Raw genomic sequence first — 15,142 nt, 5'->3', positions numbered from 1 at the left:
GAACAGTGAACATCACATCATCCTTTCTGAAAACAATTTACTTGAGACAGGAACTCAGATCCAAGGTCAAAACATCTACATGCATAGTGATAATAAAATCTTTTTCCTATACTCCATTACAGATACACTTATACAAAATAGGATTTTTACCCATTAATCTATATTCTCTCAACTTGCAATTTTTTTTTCCTTCAAACATTCTCTTACTAGCAATAAAATCCTTTTAACAATCATAAAATCCATTATAGAAATACCTAGATAAATTGTGATTTTTCCCTAGTAAGGATTCTCTCAAATTGCAGGTTTTCATATCACAAATTCCAGAAATATTCATCTCTCTTAACCATTAAATATAAATACTTCAATAGGAAGGGGTTTTAGAGCATACTTATAAAGTGTTACACAAACCTTTAATAAAATGAACCACAAATCCTTTTTCCAACAAATTGATCTTTAGACTCTGCTGTTATGCCATTCCCGTAAAACTACACCAGCTGAATTCACCTGCACCATTTGGACTTTACAAAATATGTAACAAAATATGTTCCTGCCACCAAATAATTACTAAGACTTCTTAACAAAATATCAAAATAACTCCCAATTCATAAACCCATCCAGCTAAAGATCATCTCCTTGAGTGTCTCTATTAGACATCTTTGAGATGTTGAGTCATTCATCCTCTGGTCATAGGACATTTGCCAAACCAATAATTGTCATACATCCCTTTTCATCTCATCCAATTCGGTCTTGTACTTCAATGCCTTAATTTTATTCTTCTCATTTTCTTGAGCCAGCTGCTCAAATTGTGCCGCATAGTTGATGGTCTATTCTCAAGTATAACTGAACCACCAAGTCCTCTTGTATAACCAGACCTGTGTCCAAGCACATCTCTAAATATCACTTTTGCAGCCTCATCTGTGCGCTCCTCAGGCTGAATCTCATATAATTTCTCACACATCGTATTCTGATACAAACATGTAGGATTATATGAGTTCTAGTTACTAGAAATATTGTAAACTAATTAAAAATTGGTCTATGAAATCTTGTACAATATAGCTTAAATTTTTAACTTCTTGAGCACGTACATAGTAAGTTTCTATCATGGGAGTGACAAATGCCCATTTCTTCTTTGACCAATGAGTTTCTTTATAGAATTTAACCAAGTTTGATGCGCTTGGAGTACCCTTCAATCACATAAATATAACCCACACCTCTTTCACAAACACACTAGAACTGACCATTCAGCTTGACTGTTATTAAAATAAATAAAATCTTACCATCTCTTGTATTAACCTCACAAAAGATTTTCTGCTCACAGTGTGGTTCACTCACTGCATTTTCCTATTGGCCGTATTTTGCCTACTTTTTTTTTTCTGCAATATAATTATTGATAAAGTTAAGTCCATACTCAACTTTATATCACTTGCTAATTACCTATCATCAAATCTAATACTATATAAATCAGCACATTGTTACTTTTACACAGGTTTGTTACCTTGAAATCATCGCTCCCTCATCTCTCACATAGCTTTTTCCATACATCTGGTTCCACCAATGACGTTGACTTCATTAATGCCTCCTGGTGTGTTGCACAACCCCTGTAAATTTTATGAAGCTGGTAGTCGAAGTCATTGAACTTCTTCCCAAGGTTCTTCTCTACCATCTCACGATAATTCATTTTGCTCCAATCTAGAATGAAATCAGCCTGCAACATCACACCAATTAAACAGATCAGTCCATATACATAAAGTCCTTTAAACCAGTTATTGTTTGGAATACTTATTAAATTTCCAAATAAATTACTCTAGCTCAATACCCTAACACGATTGATCAACTCCTCTTTCTCTTGAGCATCTACAACATCCCAACTATTTTGAATTATGGTTGCATGGTATTTGATAATCCATGTAACTCTTGTTGTAAAGAACACCACATTCTCACATGATGGTGCCCTCTCACCATCATTAATTTGCAATGGAATGAGACCATGTTTTTGAAGCTTCATAAACTCAGTGCACCTAGTTAGTCCACGACACCCCGCATTGCAAGTTTCCCTGTCATTTATAGAAATGACAATTAAATTCTGAAATGTACTCCAACACCAAAACATTTTACTGTAACCAAATAATAACCTGCAATTTAATCAGCCAAAATTGTATGACAGCTCAATGAATAAGATCCTACTTTTTTAGAATTGCCTCATGTGACATTTCCTATTACCATTATTCAGTTGCTGAGTATCTGGAGTACCATTATTCTCAAGCTGAGTATCTGGAGTACCACTGCTAATTTCATTAAACTGAGTTCCCAAAACCATATCTGAGGGCTGTGTTGAGTCACGATGATGAACTTTGCTCAACCATTTGCGTCCACCTACTAGGCTGCTCTTGAGGAGTTGGACCACTCCATGTGCAGCCATGACTTGGGGGTATGCGAGATTGTGTCATTCAGCCAGCTCCACCAACTCCTCTTCTTGTTCCTCTCATAGCAACTGAGACTTACAGTGTAGGCAATATGTAATCCATTGACAAGAATTGGAAAATAATTACTGTCATGAAACTAAATGCATAGAGGATGGGTTAACATCATGAATCTATATATGCTTGTCCTAGACATGATACAAGCAACTAGTACATGATTTAACAATGCACATATACTTTATTGAGTTTACATTAGTTTAACATAAACTTTAATCATCATCAATCTTCCAAGATTTCATTCAAACAATGCAACTTACAAATAACGAATCCAGTATATATATCATTATTTTACTACCCACATTATCCACAAAAGCACCCAATAAAAACATCAATAATTTAAACTTTCTCGCATTTGTGATAAGCTGTAAATGATGCATAAATTTCACACCTTTCATATACTATGTTAAAGCCTGCATGCTAGTAGACCTTTTTCATTATCTATTACCAAATAGCCATGCTGGAATGCACATTTTTCATCCAAAAAAAATGTTACTTCAACCTGGTAGACCCTGTTTCCTCTGTGGTTGTAGATAATAATATGTACTCAGTGCTAATGGTGAAATGCAGGTGCTTATAAACTGTAATTTTATAAAATATTTTAAAGCACTTGACTACACCTCTATTAAAATCCATCAACCAATGATTTTACATTCACCATTAAACATATTGGTGAATGTACTCAGCAAACCATATACCCAAATTCCCAAATATTGTGTTCTAATCTATAGCATTCAGGCATGATGAAGAAGGGTTGAGTACAGAGGATGCCAAGGTAAATTTCCATCCACGACTTTTTGTCCCAACTTTTCTCCTCTTTCTGTTCAAACATTCATAAAAAAAAGTGTCTCCTGAGCCCCAGTTCTAGTACTTGGGGATTGAACTTAGATAAAAGTTAAACTTAGCAGTTAAACTTTGAACCACTTAATGAAAGTATTCACAAACTAATTTCAGGTTACTCAACACGAGGATGCAACTCAGAATCATTCGAATTTGACCTGGAACTCAAGCATGTATTAAAATTTCATTTTACATCGATCTCACGTATGTAAAAGGTGAGTCTGACTACTCCACCGAGTGAGGAAGTGACTTTCTATGGAAAATCCATAAACCAACTTTTTCCGTGAGAAAGTTCACTTTCTTTGGATATATATATACTATCTTCTTGAGTGAGAAAGTTACTTTGTAAGGAAAATCCAGGAACTAACCTTTTGACAGTGAAAGTGACTTTCTAAGGAAAACTAGTTTACTCACTTTTGAGTGAGAAAGTTCACTTTCTTTGGATATAGATATACTATCTTCTTGAGTGAGAAAGTTACTTTGTAAGGAAATAACAGGACCTTTACTTTTGATAGTGAAGGTGAATTTCTAAAGAAAATCCAAGAATGAACTTTTGAGTGAGAAAGTTCACTTTCTATGTATATAGATATACTATCTTCTTGAGTGAGAAAGTTATTTTGTAAGGAAATAACTAGAACTAACCTTTTAACGTTGAAGGTGAATTTCTAAAGAAAATCCAAGCACTCACTTTTTGAGTAAGAAAGTGACTTGTTGTAAAGAAATCCAACTTCTAACTTTTTGAGGTCAGCTGAGGAAAGTGGCACCTTCTATTTTACTTTATCTTGATATTCTACAGAAAAAGTTTGTGTCCCACCTTTTTCCCCCCACTTTTTGCCACTTAGAAATTTGGCGCTGTTCTTGGCTTTTGGTGACTACTGTGCTCCACCTTTTTGTACAAGCCGTGAGACCCAATACATGGAACAATATCTAACTTGATTTGGTAAAATTGCCTCTTTGCCGGTTATAGAGATACCAATCAGCGGATGTAAATAACTAATCTTATTTTTATTAATTATAAGTGCCACACCTACATATATCTTAATTTATTACATCTTTATTCTTTAACCAAAAACATCCAAATGATTCTCCCTGATCTTATGTATTTATATATATCGTGATATATATCAATACATTTCGACATATACTAATTCCATGTTATAAAACTGATAACTAATTCATCATTCATTTGGCTTTCAGTGCAGATCCTTGCATGAGTGAAGTACTGGACCAACAATGCTCTACAACAATGGTGTGGATGTCAACATTTCTGTGATTATTTATATAAGTTACCAAATCAATATGTAAAGTATGTGATCTATATTGATGAGCATCTTATGGGTAAAGGTCACGGACATATACAATATTGTGTGCATATGTCACAAATTGATTTGGTTTTGTGATGATACTTTATTATTTGAATTTGGAGATATTATAGATGGAGTGCCAATTTTTTTAATATATCAAGCCCCAATTTTTACTTAATTGAAAGGAATTCCTATGCCTCAAATGAATTAAGTAAATATACCTAATACTGCATATACACCTTCAATATGTAGAAATGATGCATAACATTCAATAAATATACCTAACAAATATTTCAATTTGGTAGGTATATATGGCCGACTTCTGCCAAGAATGATTTTTTGCCCAACCTATGCAAAAAATAGATAGTCCCTGGAAAGAGCCAGATTTTTCTACTAATTTCATGTATGCGCTTGGATCTTCCCTATAGTGAACAGATTTTGATAATCTCACATAATGACTTTCAACCTTGGATCATCCTTGTAATGGCAAATATTACTATAATAATGGAATAAATAAATGGCAAATATGCCATTTATCAACTCTGAAGTAAACAACAAAGTACGTATATATGCATAGCATTCCCATGGTATTACAGGATCCATCAAAGATACACGTATGAAGAACTAATGACAAAGTTTCAGACTGAGTAAGTAAACTAACATTCAAAGTCAGTTGTTGATATAGGTTACAATTGAAAAACCATTACCACAGAAAATTTACAAAAATCTATAATTAAAGAAGCTAGCACTATGCTCCTCTCATTGTACTGCTCCAACATTTTCTCCAATACTAGTCAACTTCCATCGGCATTGTGGAATAACATCAATATTCTGTGTGAATAAATGAAGAGTCAACACATGACAGTAATAGCAGCAGCTGTATAACTTAATGAATTGCACTAATTTATTGTTGACTTATCATGGCTATTACCTCACTTTCATAATGAATGATCTTTTTGTATTCCTTTACAATAAGATCAATATAGCATATTTTCAGGTGATGGAGAAACTTGTAGAATGTGTCCATTTCTTACATACAGAGATTCATGCAACGTGATGTAGTATGACAAAGTTTGTAAACACTAATGAATATTGTTATTACATCATATTGCCAATGCTTGTCTTGGTCTTCTAAGGGAGCCTTGTGAGAAGCTATTTTGTACTGCCTGTCTAATTAACTAAACTTCTTGTGTTCTGTCCTCTTTTGCAACAAATGATGACAAGCCAGTGAAGCCGTAGGACCTGAAAATTCTCTTATAGAATTTCTTGATAGATGAAATATTAATGTGTCAATATCATGGCTTATACAAAACTAGTTTATTTAGACATGACTGTTTCCCTTTATTTATCATGGCAACAACTATTTTTCCGTCACATTCACAAGTTCAGCTCAATAAATTGCAGTACTATCACATGTCATATGCCTATTGACGATTCTGATTAAAAATGTAGCTGAGTATAGAATTGCATACATGAGTAAGTAAACTGCTTCTTGTGCATTTGTTACTATATTTAGAAAACCTGCAGTATTTTTCACAAAATATGAGTTTCTCATTTGTATTTCTCATCACCACATTGTACGTTAAATATTATATATATGCAACTGACCAATTCCATTCCCATGGCCACAAAAATGGCAACTGCAATAGTTGAAAGCATTTGAGTATCTGCACAACGATTGCATCACTGCAATACCAACCAACTCGGATAACTTGCCAAATGAAAAGAACGACCACAAATTAACATATTCGATACTGTGATTAAAAACCATCACATATTCATACTTATGCATGGTACACACACACACACACATTAAATGTTAGCAAATATCTACATTATCTATAGGCAAAAGTAAAATTAGCATAAGGCAAAGACAATAGCAATGAATATAGAAGTAAATATTCCATGCTTACTTAATGATTAGAGTCAGTTTCATGATGATTGTCTCTATCCTCTCTGCTTGACTCAGATGTGTTGTCACTATTCAAATCACTTTCCTCCGAGGAAGAGTCTATACTGAGAAACTCATCCTCTGTCCCTATTGGTTTGGGGTGGTCTAACATCACTGTCTCATCAAGTACAATTGGGTCTATATCTAGTCGATGCAAAGACATATTTACGCATGTATCATCTTGATGTACAGAATGGGCTGGTGGAGAATATTTTTCATCTTGGTATGCTTCTTCCTCAGCCTCCTCATCATCATCTTGATCGCCAACTGTTTTGCTAGGGATGTCATAAACATTCCTAGTGGTGACCTTTTGTACTACTAGCCAATTTCTCCCTAAACTTGTATCTTTCAGATAAAAGACTTGAGATGCTTGGCATCCAAGTACAAAAGGGTCTTCCGGGTAAGATTTTTGAGTTGAGTTGAGACTTGTAAAGTAACTGCCAACACAAATTCCTCTTCTCATTTCACATACATCAAACTAATCACATTTGAACAAATATACATGGCGCTATCAAAGGTAGTTGAGTTCAATAACGTCCATTAAAACTATGTAGAAGTCTATAAGGCTACCTTGATGTTCCCCAAGAACAACCACACCGCTGTTTTATGTAAGACGATGTTCTTCATGGTGCTTTGTGTGGAACCTGGTTCCATTCATAATGCAACCAGTATATGATGCAACCCATGGGTCAGGTCCACACGCTAGCGCGTAAAGATCATCGGACATCTCATCAGGGCTTGATTTATGCAATTGCCTAATCTGATTAAAATAAACAAAATGTTAGACATTTTTTATTTGCTGCAAAAGTAAAAAAGCAACAAAATCCTGTTGCTAATAATCCATGTTACCAACAAGGCACTCACACGCTCCTTGAACCATAATGGAAATTGATTTTCGTGCACTGAGTCAATGTTAATTACACATTCATCTCTCAATTTGTTGTAATGCTCCCTGCATTAATGCATTGACAGGATTTGTCAAATTCCATTTCTAGGATGGACAATAGGCAAATATTTATTGGGCAACAATTAAGCAAATTGAAAGATGATACTTACTCGAGGTAGTGGGTACTATCAGGACAATTGTTGAGGACATACCAACATTGTTTGGCAAAAGTTTTCTTATCTGGTCGAGTTGGACTTGAAGCACCCAATGGCCGCACCTTTTGTGTGAATATTGAAAATTCCTATTTCTGACCTCCTTCACAAACATCTACATTGCGTTCTTCTCTATAATATCCAGTTTCGACATCATGGAGATACATGGAGCAAAAAGTCAAACACTTGATGTGAATGTAAGCCTCAGCAATGGACCCTTCAGCACGAGCCTTGTTTCGGACATACCGCTTAAATTTACCCAAATACCTCTCAAATGGATACATCCACCTATACTGGACAGACCCAGCATACAATGCCTCACGTGGTAGATGAATAGCTAGGTGCACCATTACATCAAAGAATGCAAGTGGGAGTATCATCTCAAGTTTGCAAAGGATGATTGAAATATCATCCTCAAGACGCTTCAAGACATCTACAGCCAATGTGCGTGTGCACAATTGTCTGAAAAATGTGCTTAGTTCAGTCAAAGCCAACCGGATGTCAGGTCACAAGTACCCAGCAATAGAGACAGGAAGTAGTCTCTCTAAGAAGATATGACAGTCATGACTCTTCATTCCAGATATTTTACAACCATTTAACGTAACACATCCAGCAATATTTCTAGCAAATCCATCTGGGAATTTCACAGCTTGTAGCCACTCACAAAATCTTCTCCTCTCATCTCCGTGCAACATGTAACACGCAGGTGGCATAATCAGTTTTTGTCCATATTCTTGTAAATATAATTCCTTCTTTATACCAAGAAGCAACAAGTCCCTACGTGCATTAACTGAATTTTTTGTTTTACCCGGAATTCTCTTCAATGTTCCTAATACGTTGTCACAAATGTTCTTCTCAATATGCATGACGTCAAGATTATATCGAATTTTTAATATTGACCAATAAGGTAATTGGAAAAAGATACTGGTTTTTGTCCAATTAAGCTCATCAGGTCGCTGCTTTCTCTTCCTTACACCTTTTCCAAATACTACATCTCCAAAATTACCGAGTTGATTCAGTAGAACGTGGCCAGATAATTCACAAGGTGTGGTGCAGTGATCAGTATTGCCATTAAAATTAGCCTTGTTCTTCCTCCAAGAATGATCTGGAGATAGGAAACGACGATGACCCATGTAACAATGTTTTCGACCATATTTCAACCACAAAGAATCTGTTTCACCATTACAAGTTGGACATGCCAATTTACCTTTCGTGCTCCACCCAGAAAGATTTCCATATGCAGGGAAGTCATTGATCGTCCATGATAATGCTGCATGTAATTGAAACAATTGTTTTCTTGATGCATCATACGTCTCAACACCATTTTCCCACAAATCAATTAATTCATCAATAAGTGGTCACAAATACACATCGATCTCATTGCCCGGGGCCTTCGGTCCAGGAATTAAAAGAGATAGCATGAAGAACTGGTCTTTCATGCACAACCATGGCGGCAGGTTGTAAGGTACAAGTATTACTGGCCATACACTATAAGGTTTACTCATATTATTGAAATGGTTGAATCCATCACTGGCTAGACCAAGGCGCACGTTACGAGTATCAACAGAAAATGAGATATGCTCTTGATCAAATTCCTTCCACCCAACTGAGTCACGTGGATGCTTCGTCACATTCTCATAGTCGACACGGTGTTCTTTGTGACATCACATGGCTACAACTATATCTTTTGACATAAACAACCTTTTCAATCTTGGTTTTAATGGAAAATATCGAAGTACTTTGTGGGGGACTTTTTTCTCTTTAGTTGTGCGCGTTACCCATCTTGACAAACTACATTTAGGACAATCATGCTTGTCAGCATTCTCCTTCCAGTATAGTATACAGTCATTTCGACATACATCAATCTTTATATAGTTAAAACCAAGGGCCCGCTCCATCCGTCATGACTCGCGGTATGAGTCAGGCAAAAGTGATTCGGAAATGAATCTTTCAACAACTTTAGTAGTATGTCAAATGATTTAACACTCCACTCTCCAATCGTCCTTATATGCAACAGCTTTACAATGAATGATAACTTTGAGAGCTTAGCACATCTTGAGTAGAGTGGACGTTTTGCATCTTCCAATAATTGATTAAAGTTTTTTGCCCTAGGGTCCACATAGGTGGGTCCTTCCTCAGTAGATTGTTCAACTGGCTCCACATTCGTAAATGATCCAAGACGGATGTCATCTAACATTTCATCCATGTCATCAACATACTCGTCATTTTCCAGTTCATTGACATCATCATGAAGGTCATTACCATCCCAAGTCTCTTCCTCCCCATGAAAAATCCATTCGGTGTAGTTTTCATTAATTCCTATGGTGAATAGATGTCTTTGCACCAAGACTATAGTGTGGAAAAAGTTATTACGACAGTTACGACAGGGACACCTGATATTGTTTGTTGTTGCATGAGCTTGGGCAAGTGACATGAATTGATGTACCCCTTCCCGATATTCTGTGGACCTAAATTGGTGAGTAATATGCATCCAGCTTTTATCTATATCAAACTCACTGTAAGATGAAAATAGTGGAGTTAGATAGTTGTCAACTTATTCTAAACAATCTTACATGTGAAAGTCTTACTACACAAAGGATTTATAAATTAATATAATGCAATTAAACCATGCCACATGCTATAGAATGTGAGTAATGGCCCATGTAAAATTCAGTAGTCAGTTGTGTCAAGCTCCTCAGATTGGTGAAAGGATTGTAAAAGGTTGAGAGCACAGCTGTTGCAATAAATACAAACTAAAACTGTAACAAGTAATTGGCATGTATAATTAATATACTGAAAAATTTATATTTCTCACTCAGAAACTAAAACTAACAAAAGAAACAAAAAAATATATTAGTTTATTGAGTGGAAAAATGTAATTCTCAAGTTGCAATCAAGCCACTTGTACAAACTCATTGCAGATAACTGAATTTCTGGGCCTAATTCAGAATGATAACATGTAAATTAATGTCATCATGGTCTAATCATGTTCAAAAGTTGTGCTCTTTTTTGTTTTGTATTTATTAAGACATCAACCTTTATTATGTTCTATTTGGCAATTCTGTTTAGTCACTGCTCTGAACAATTACTTAAGCATACAAACATTCAAATGGTTGATGATCTTCAAACATGCCTATTTCTGGTGCAAATAAAAAATATTAATTGTTTTTCTACTCACAGATTCAAAAAGTGCAGCAGCATATGGGGTCTCTCAATTTTGGTGGGTCTGAATTACTGCAACTCTCTTACTGGCTCCTTGTAAATTTCAGTATTCCAAGCTCTCAAGTTGTCCTGGAGATTCATCATGCCACTTTGAGCCACATGATCAAAAAAGCAAAAAAGATAAATACGGAAACTTGTTACTTTTTTACAATGTTGTACTATGTTTGATATTAACCTTGCCTGTGTTTCCCTGAGGCTATACTATCTGTTGTTGAACAACAGTTAATGCTAGTTAGTCCTATGTAAAATCAAGATCCAATAGTTATATGAAATAGAATATAATCATAGAAGTTTGGAAGTTTGAAATTTGAGACATTTCAATGGCTTTAATTGGAAAAAAATGAAAGATGCATTATTAAACATAATCGAAAAACAGGAAAATAAAAAAAGACCAATGTTGTCAGATTATCTTGAGAAAAATCAGAAAAATACCAAATAGATGAAAGCTAGAAAGAGAGAAGTAAAATTATGGACAAGCGTCTGAATGCAAAAGCCGTAGATTCAGTGATGCAAAGGAAGATTCACAATCAATTTAATCTGAATTTCAACTAGTATCTAAAAACAATAATGCAAATGGAAATGAAACCATATATATATATCTAGCAAAATACATATATCTAAAACAGAGAGACATAGACACGGAATGAAGGATAGAAATACCACAGATTGGTGAAAGGATCGATCAGACCTTACTGAGATTGGGACTGAGTGGAGAAGCCGTGTGGGATGGTGGGACACGATGAGGCAGCTTATAGAGAGAGAGAGAGAGAGAGAGAGAGAGAGAGAGAGAGAGAGAGAGAGAGAGAGAGAGAGAGAGAGAGAGAGAGAGAGAGAGAGAGAGACGGACGGTGAGAAATAAAAAGAGAGACATAGTGGATGAAACTTACTGGCTAGGCGAGGAGGCGACGGCGTGCAGCAGGGAAGCCGATCTGCCACAGCGAAGAATGAAATTTCGGTGGAGATCGAGGCAAATTTCTACGGCGTTGTTTTCTCAGACAGTTTTCAACGTGAACAAAGTAATACACTGATGGAGGGGGTTTTGCTCTGTTTTGGTGGTGAAGGCAGAAGGCTCTGCACTGCTGGTTCATGCTTGGTGGTGGAGGCTCAGGATGACTATTTTCATGAAGCTTCCTTGTGCTCTACAAGGTTGCTCCGAGACTGGTGGGTAGTGAACATAGATTGACGGATGTTGCTTTGGTTGGGAATTGCAGAGTAATTTTGCGGAGAGAGGAAAATTGCGGAGAGAGTGAATTTGCACGCTTCTAGCATCACGTGGCGATAAAGATGTCACCGCAACAAAATTAGTCACCATTCCAGGCTCACTCATGGTATTATTAGTTGTGATGAATCGAAGTCGCCATAATAAATATATTTGATGGCGAATGTCTCTCTTGCCACAACAAAAATGCTGCTACAGTAACTATTGGGTTGTTACTAGGAAACCTATCTCACCCTTTCTAAATTTGGCAGCAACAACTAATAATTCTTGTAGTGATAACTTCCTGTAGTTGAAAATTAATTATTATTATTTGTTTTTTGTTTTTTTAAAAAAGACCTCATGTTTTCAAGCCTTAAAAATTTGGCACGTGCCTAAAGCACGTGAGAAGAACATTTCGTTTATTTATTTTTTGCTTTTTTGTATGACACATTTTTTTTTTTAAAATTAAGACACATGGCTGTTTTTTAACGTAACTTTTAAAAGAGCACGTAGGTGCTTGTTACGTGCATGCTTAATGGATATATGTGTGGGAATATATGACGTAAACGTACAGTTCGTGAATCCAATGTAAAATAAGCGGTTATGAATTTTATATAAATGGGTTTGGGTCAAAATGAATTGACCTAATAAGGAGTGATTAATAAATGGATTAATTAAGGTTCAACTTGAAAAACCTGCAATCAATCCGTATAACATAAATAAATTCTATTTTCAAATTTTATAAATACTTGGTTTTAGATGCCTTTTTTTAACTGTTGTAATGCGATATCTACTTAATATCTTAAATTATTAAGCTTTTCTTTTTTTTATTAATATGTAATTTTATTTTATGAAAATATTAATTTTGTTATATATCATTGATTTGGATATTGATAATCAAATATTTAATTATAAATTCAATTGTAATTGTGAATGATTTATATAGTTATCCTTATATTTATATGAAATTATATTAATTGCATTAAAGATATATATATATATATATATAGGTCAATTCAATCAATTTATATGAAACGAGTTGGTCGAAAATGATTAAATGGGATATGTCCAGGTTAACACAATAAAAGTTAATTATTAAATAGATTAAGCAAGTCGTGTTGTGTCACCCGTTATTTAAATGAGAAATGATATTTACAATCATGAAGTGCACAGGCGCCGCACAATTTATTTGAAAAAGTTTGAGTAAATACAAGACTTATATGAAGAAAAATTAAATTTTTAATAGTGGATCCTACTCTTTTTCAAAACGATTACATAGCACTAATGCACTCCACAATTGTATATAGCATTACTTTATTTAAATGGATTGTATTTGAGTGTAATCCATTTAATTAAACGGGTTGGATTTGATTTGATCAATGTAATCTAATACTCATGACTTGACACAACATGAATACGAGCTACGAATAGAAATTTCCATCCCTAATTATGGATACTTGTTATTTTAATAGATGCATTGGAGAAAAACTTTGTCCTAACGAGATACATACATCAATAATAAGGATTTGTAATTCATTTTTTTAATCATATCACCCTTCCTTTCCATCCTTTTAGTTGTTTTATTCTTTCTCTTATCTTGAGTATATTATATCATTTTCCAAGACGTTCATATCACGTATAGTTAATTTACAAGTTACTTTTATTATTCCTCGTATATTTGGTACATTTAATTATTTAATTATTCTCTCATTTTCATCATATTGTATTGTTATGAAAAACATATATAACTCGTGATGATCATATCATGGACTTCTCCTCTCATTGGTTACTATAAAAGGATGACATTATTACGAGCTTTGGCGACGGAACATGTTAAGCGTGGTTTGACTGGGAAGGACGCCGGATTGAGTCGATGTGCCTTATCTATGTTGAATTAAAATTGCAAGAACAGTTGGGTTGATGAGGAACCCGCCTCTTTCAAACAAGTTTGAATAATAATTTTCTTAATAACTTTATTCATATCTCACATACAATAATATAGTTATTTCGTTATTCAACTTTCCAAAATGAAGCAAATTAAAGCTAATGGATTTATTCCCAAAACAGAGCAATATTTCCAAAGAGAAAGTTTCCTATTGTGCTAGACTTGATCGCGTTGGATGCTCTCCCTTATTTGGATTCCACCTTCCTTACTTGGCTCCCGTATCATCCCTGCCCACTTCAGATTGACGCTTGTCCTCAAGGGTGAACTCGAGAAATTGCCACCTAATAGTAGTCATCTTCTCCCAGGTAGCTTCAGCTGGATTGGTCCCTTGCCTTGCGCCCTTAGCCATGAACAACTAAGACAACTTGCGATTGGACTGGAGTGGATGTGAGTGCAGTCTCAAGGAGTTTCGTAGCTGCTGATTCTTGCTTGCCCAATTTTAGTTTTAATAGAGATACATGAAACATCGGGTGAACGTGTGATCCTTTAGGAAACTGGAGTCGGTATGCCACCGGTCCAATTCGTTCCAAGACTCTGAATGGACCGAAATATCGAGTTGCTAACTTCATTGTAGTCCTCCTTTCCACAGATTGCTGCCTATATGGTTGTAACCGAACATAAAACATGTCACCTATTTGAAAGCTCCTCTCTTGATGTCCCTTGTCATATTGCAGCTTCATACGGTTTTGAGCTTGCTGCAGTTTCAGTCTTACGTCCTTCAGAAGTTGATCTCTCTCCATAAATGTTTGTGCTATAGCTTCTACCCTTGCCGCTCTAGGTACATATGTGAGCAATGTTGGAGGTGCTTTGCCATAAACCACCTCATAGGGAGATTGCCCTGTGCTGGAATGGCTGCTAGTATTATATATGTACTTGGCCCAAGGTAGCCATTTGACCCATGCGGCAGGTGTGGAGCTGGTGAAGCAGCGCAGGTACATTTCGAGGGTGCGATTAACCACCTCTATCTGACCATTCGTCTGTGGATGATATGAGGAACTGTAGTTAAATTTAATTCCATGCAACTGGAAGAGTTCTTGCCAAAATTTACTCATAAAAGTGGGATCTCTATCACAAACAATGGAAGTAGAGAGTCCATGCAATTTGAAA

The 15,142-nt window shown here is 35.4% G+C and overlaps 1 long non-coding RNA gene and 1 pseudogene across 1 annotated transcript; both read right to left on the bottom strand.

Moving 5' to 3' along the window:
* Nucleotides 1-15,142, bottom strand: part of LOC122316115 — a 76,318-nt pseudogene that overhangs the window by 5,017 nt on the left and 56,159 nt on the right.
* On the bottom strand, nt 1,496-2,054 carry LOC122315548. Its single transcript, XR_006244054.1, has 2 exons — nt 1,960-2,054; nt 1,496-1,705 (listed from the first exon to the last, which is right to left on the bottom strand). It is a non-coding gene; the product is annotated as an uncharacterized LOC122315548 (long non-coding RNA).

The sequence above is a fragment of the Carya illinoinensis genome, chromosome 7 (assembly GCF_018687715.1).
Source record: "Carya illinoinensis cultivar Pawnee chromosome 7, C.illinoinensisPawnee_v1, whole genome shotgun sequence".
Taxonomy (NCBI): Eukaryota; Viridiplantae; Streptophyta; class Magnoliopsida; order Fagales; family Juglandaceae; genus Carya; species Carya illinoinensis.
The sequence above is the reverse complement of the archived record's forward strand: the minus strand, read 5'-3'. Positions and strand labels throughout refer to the sequence as shown.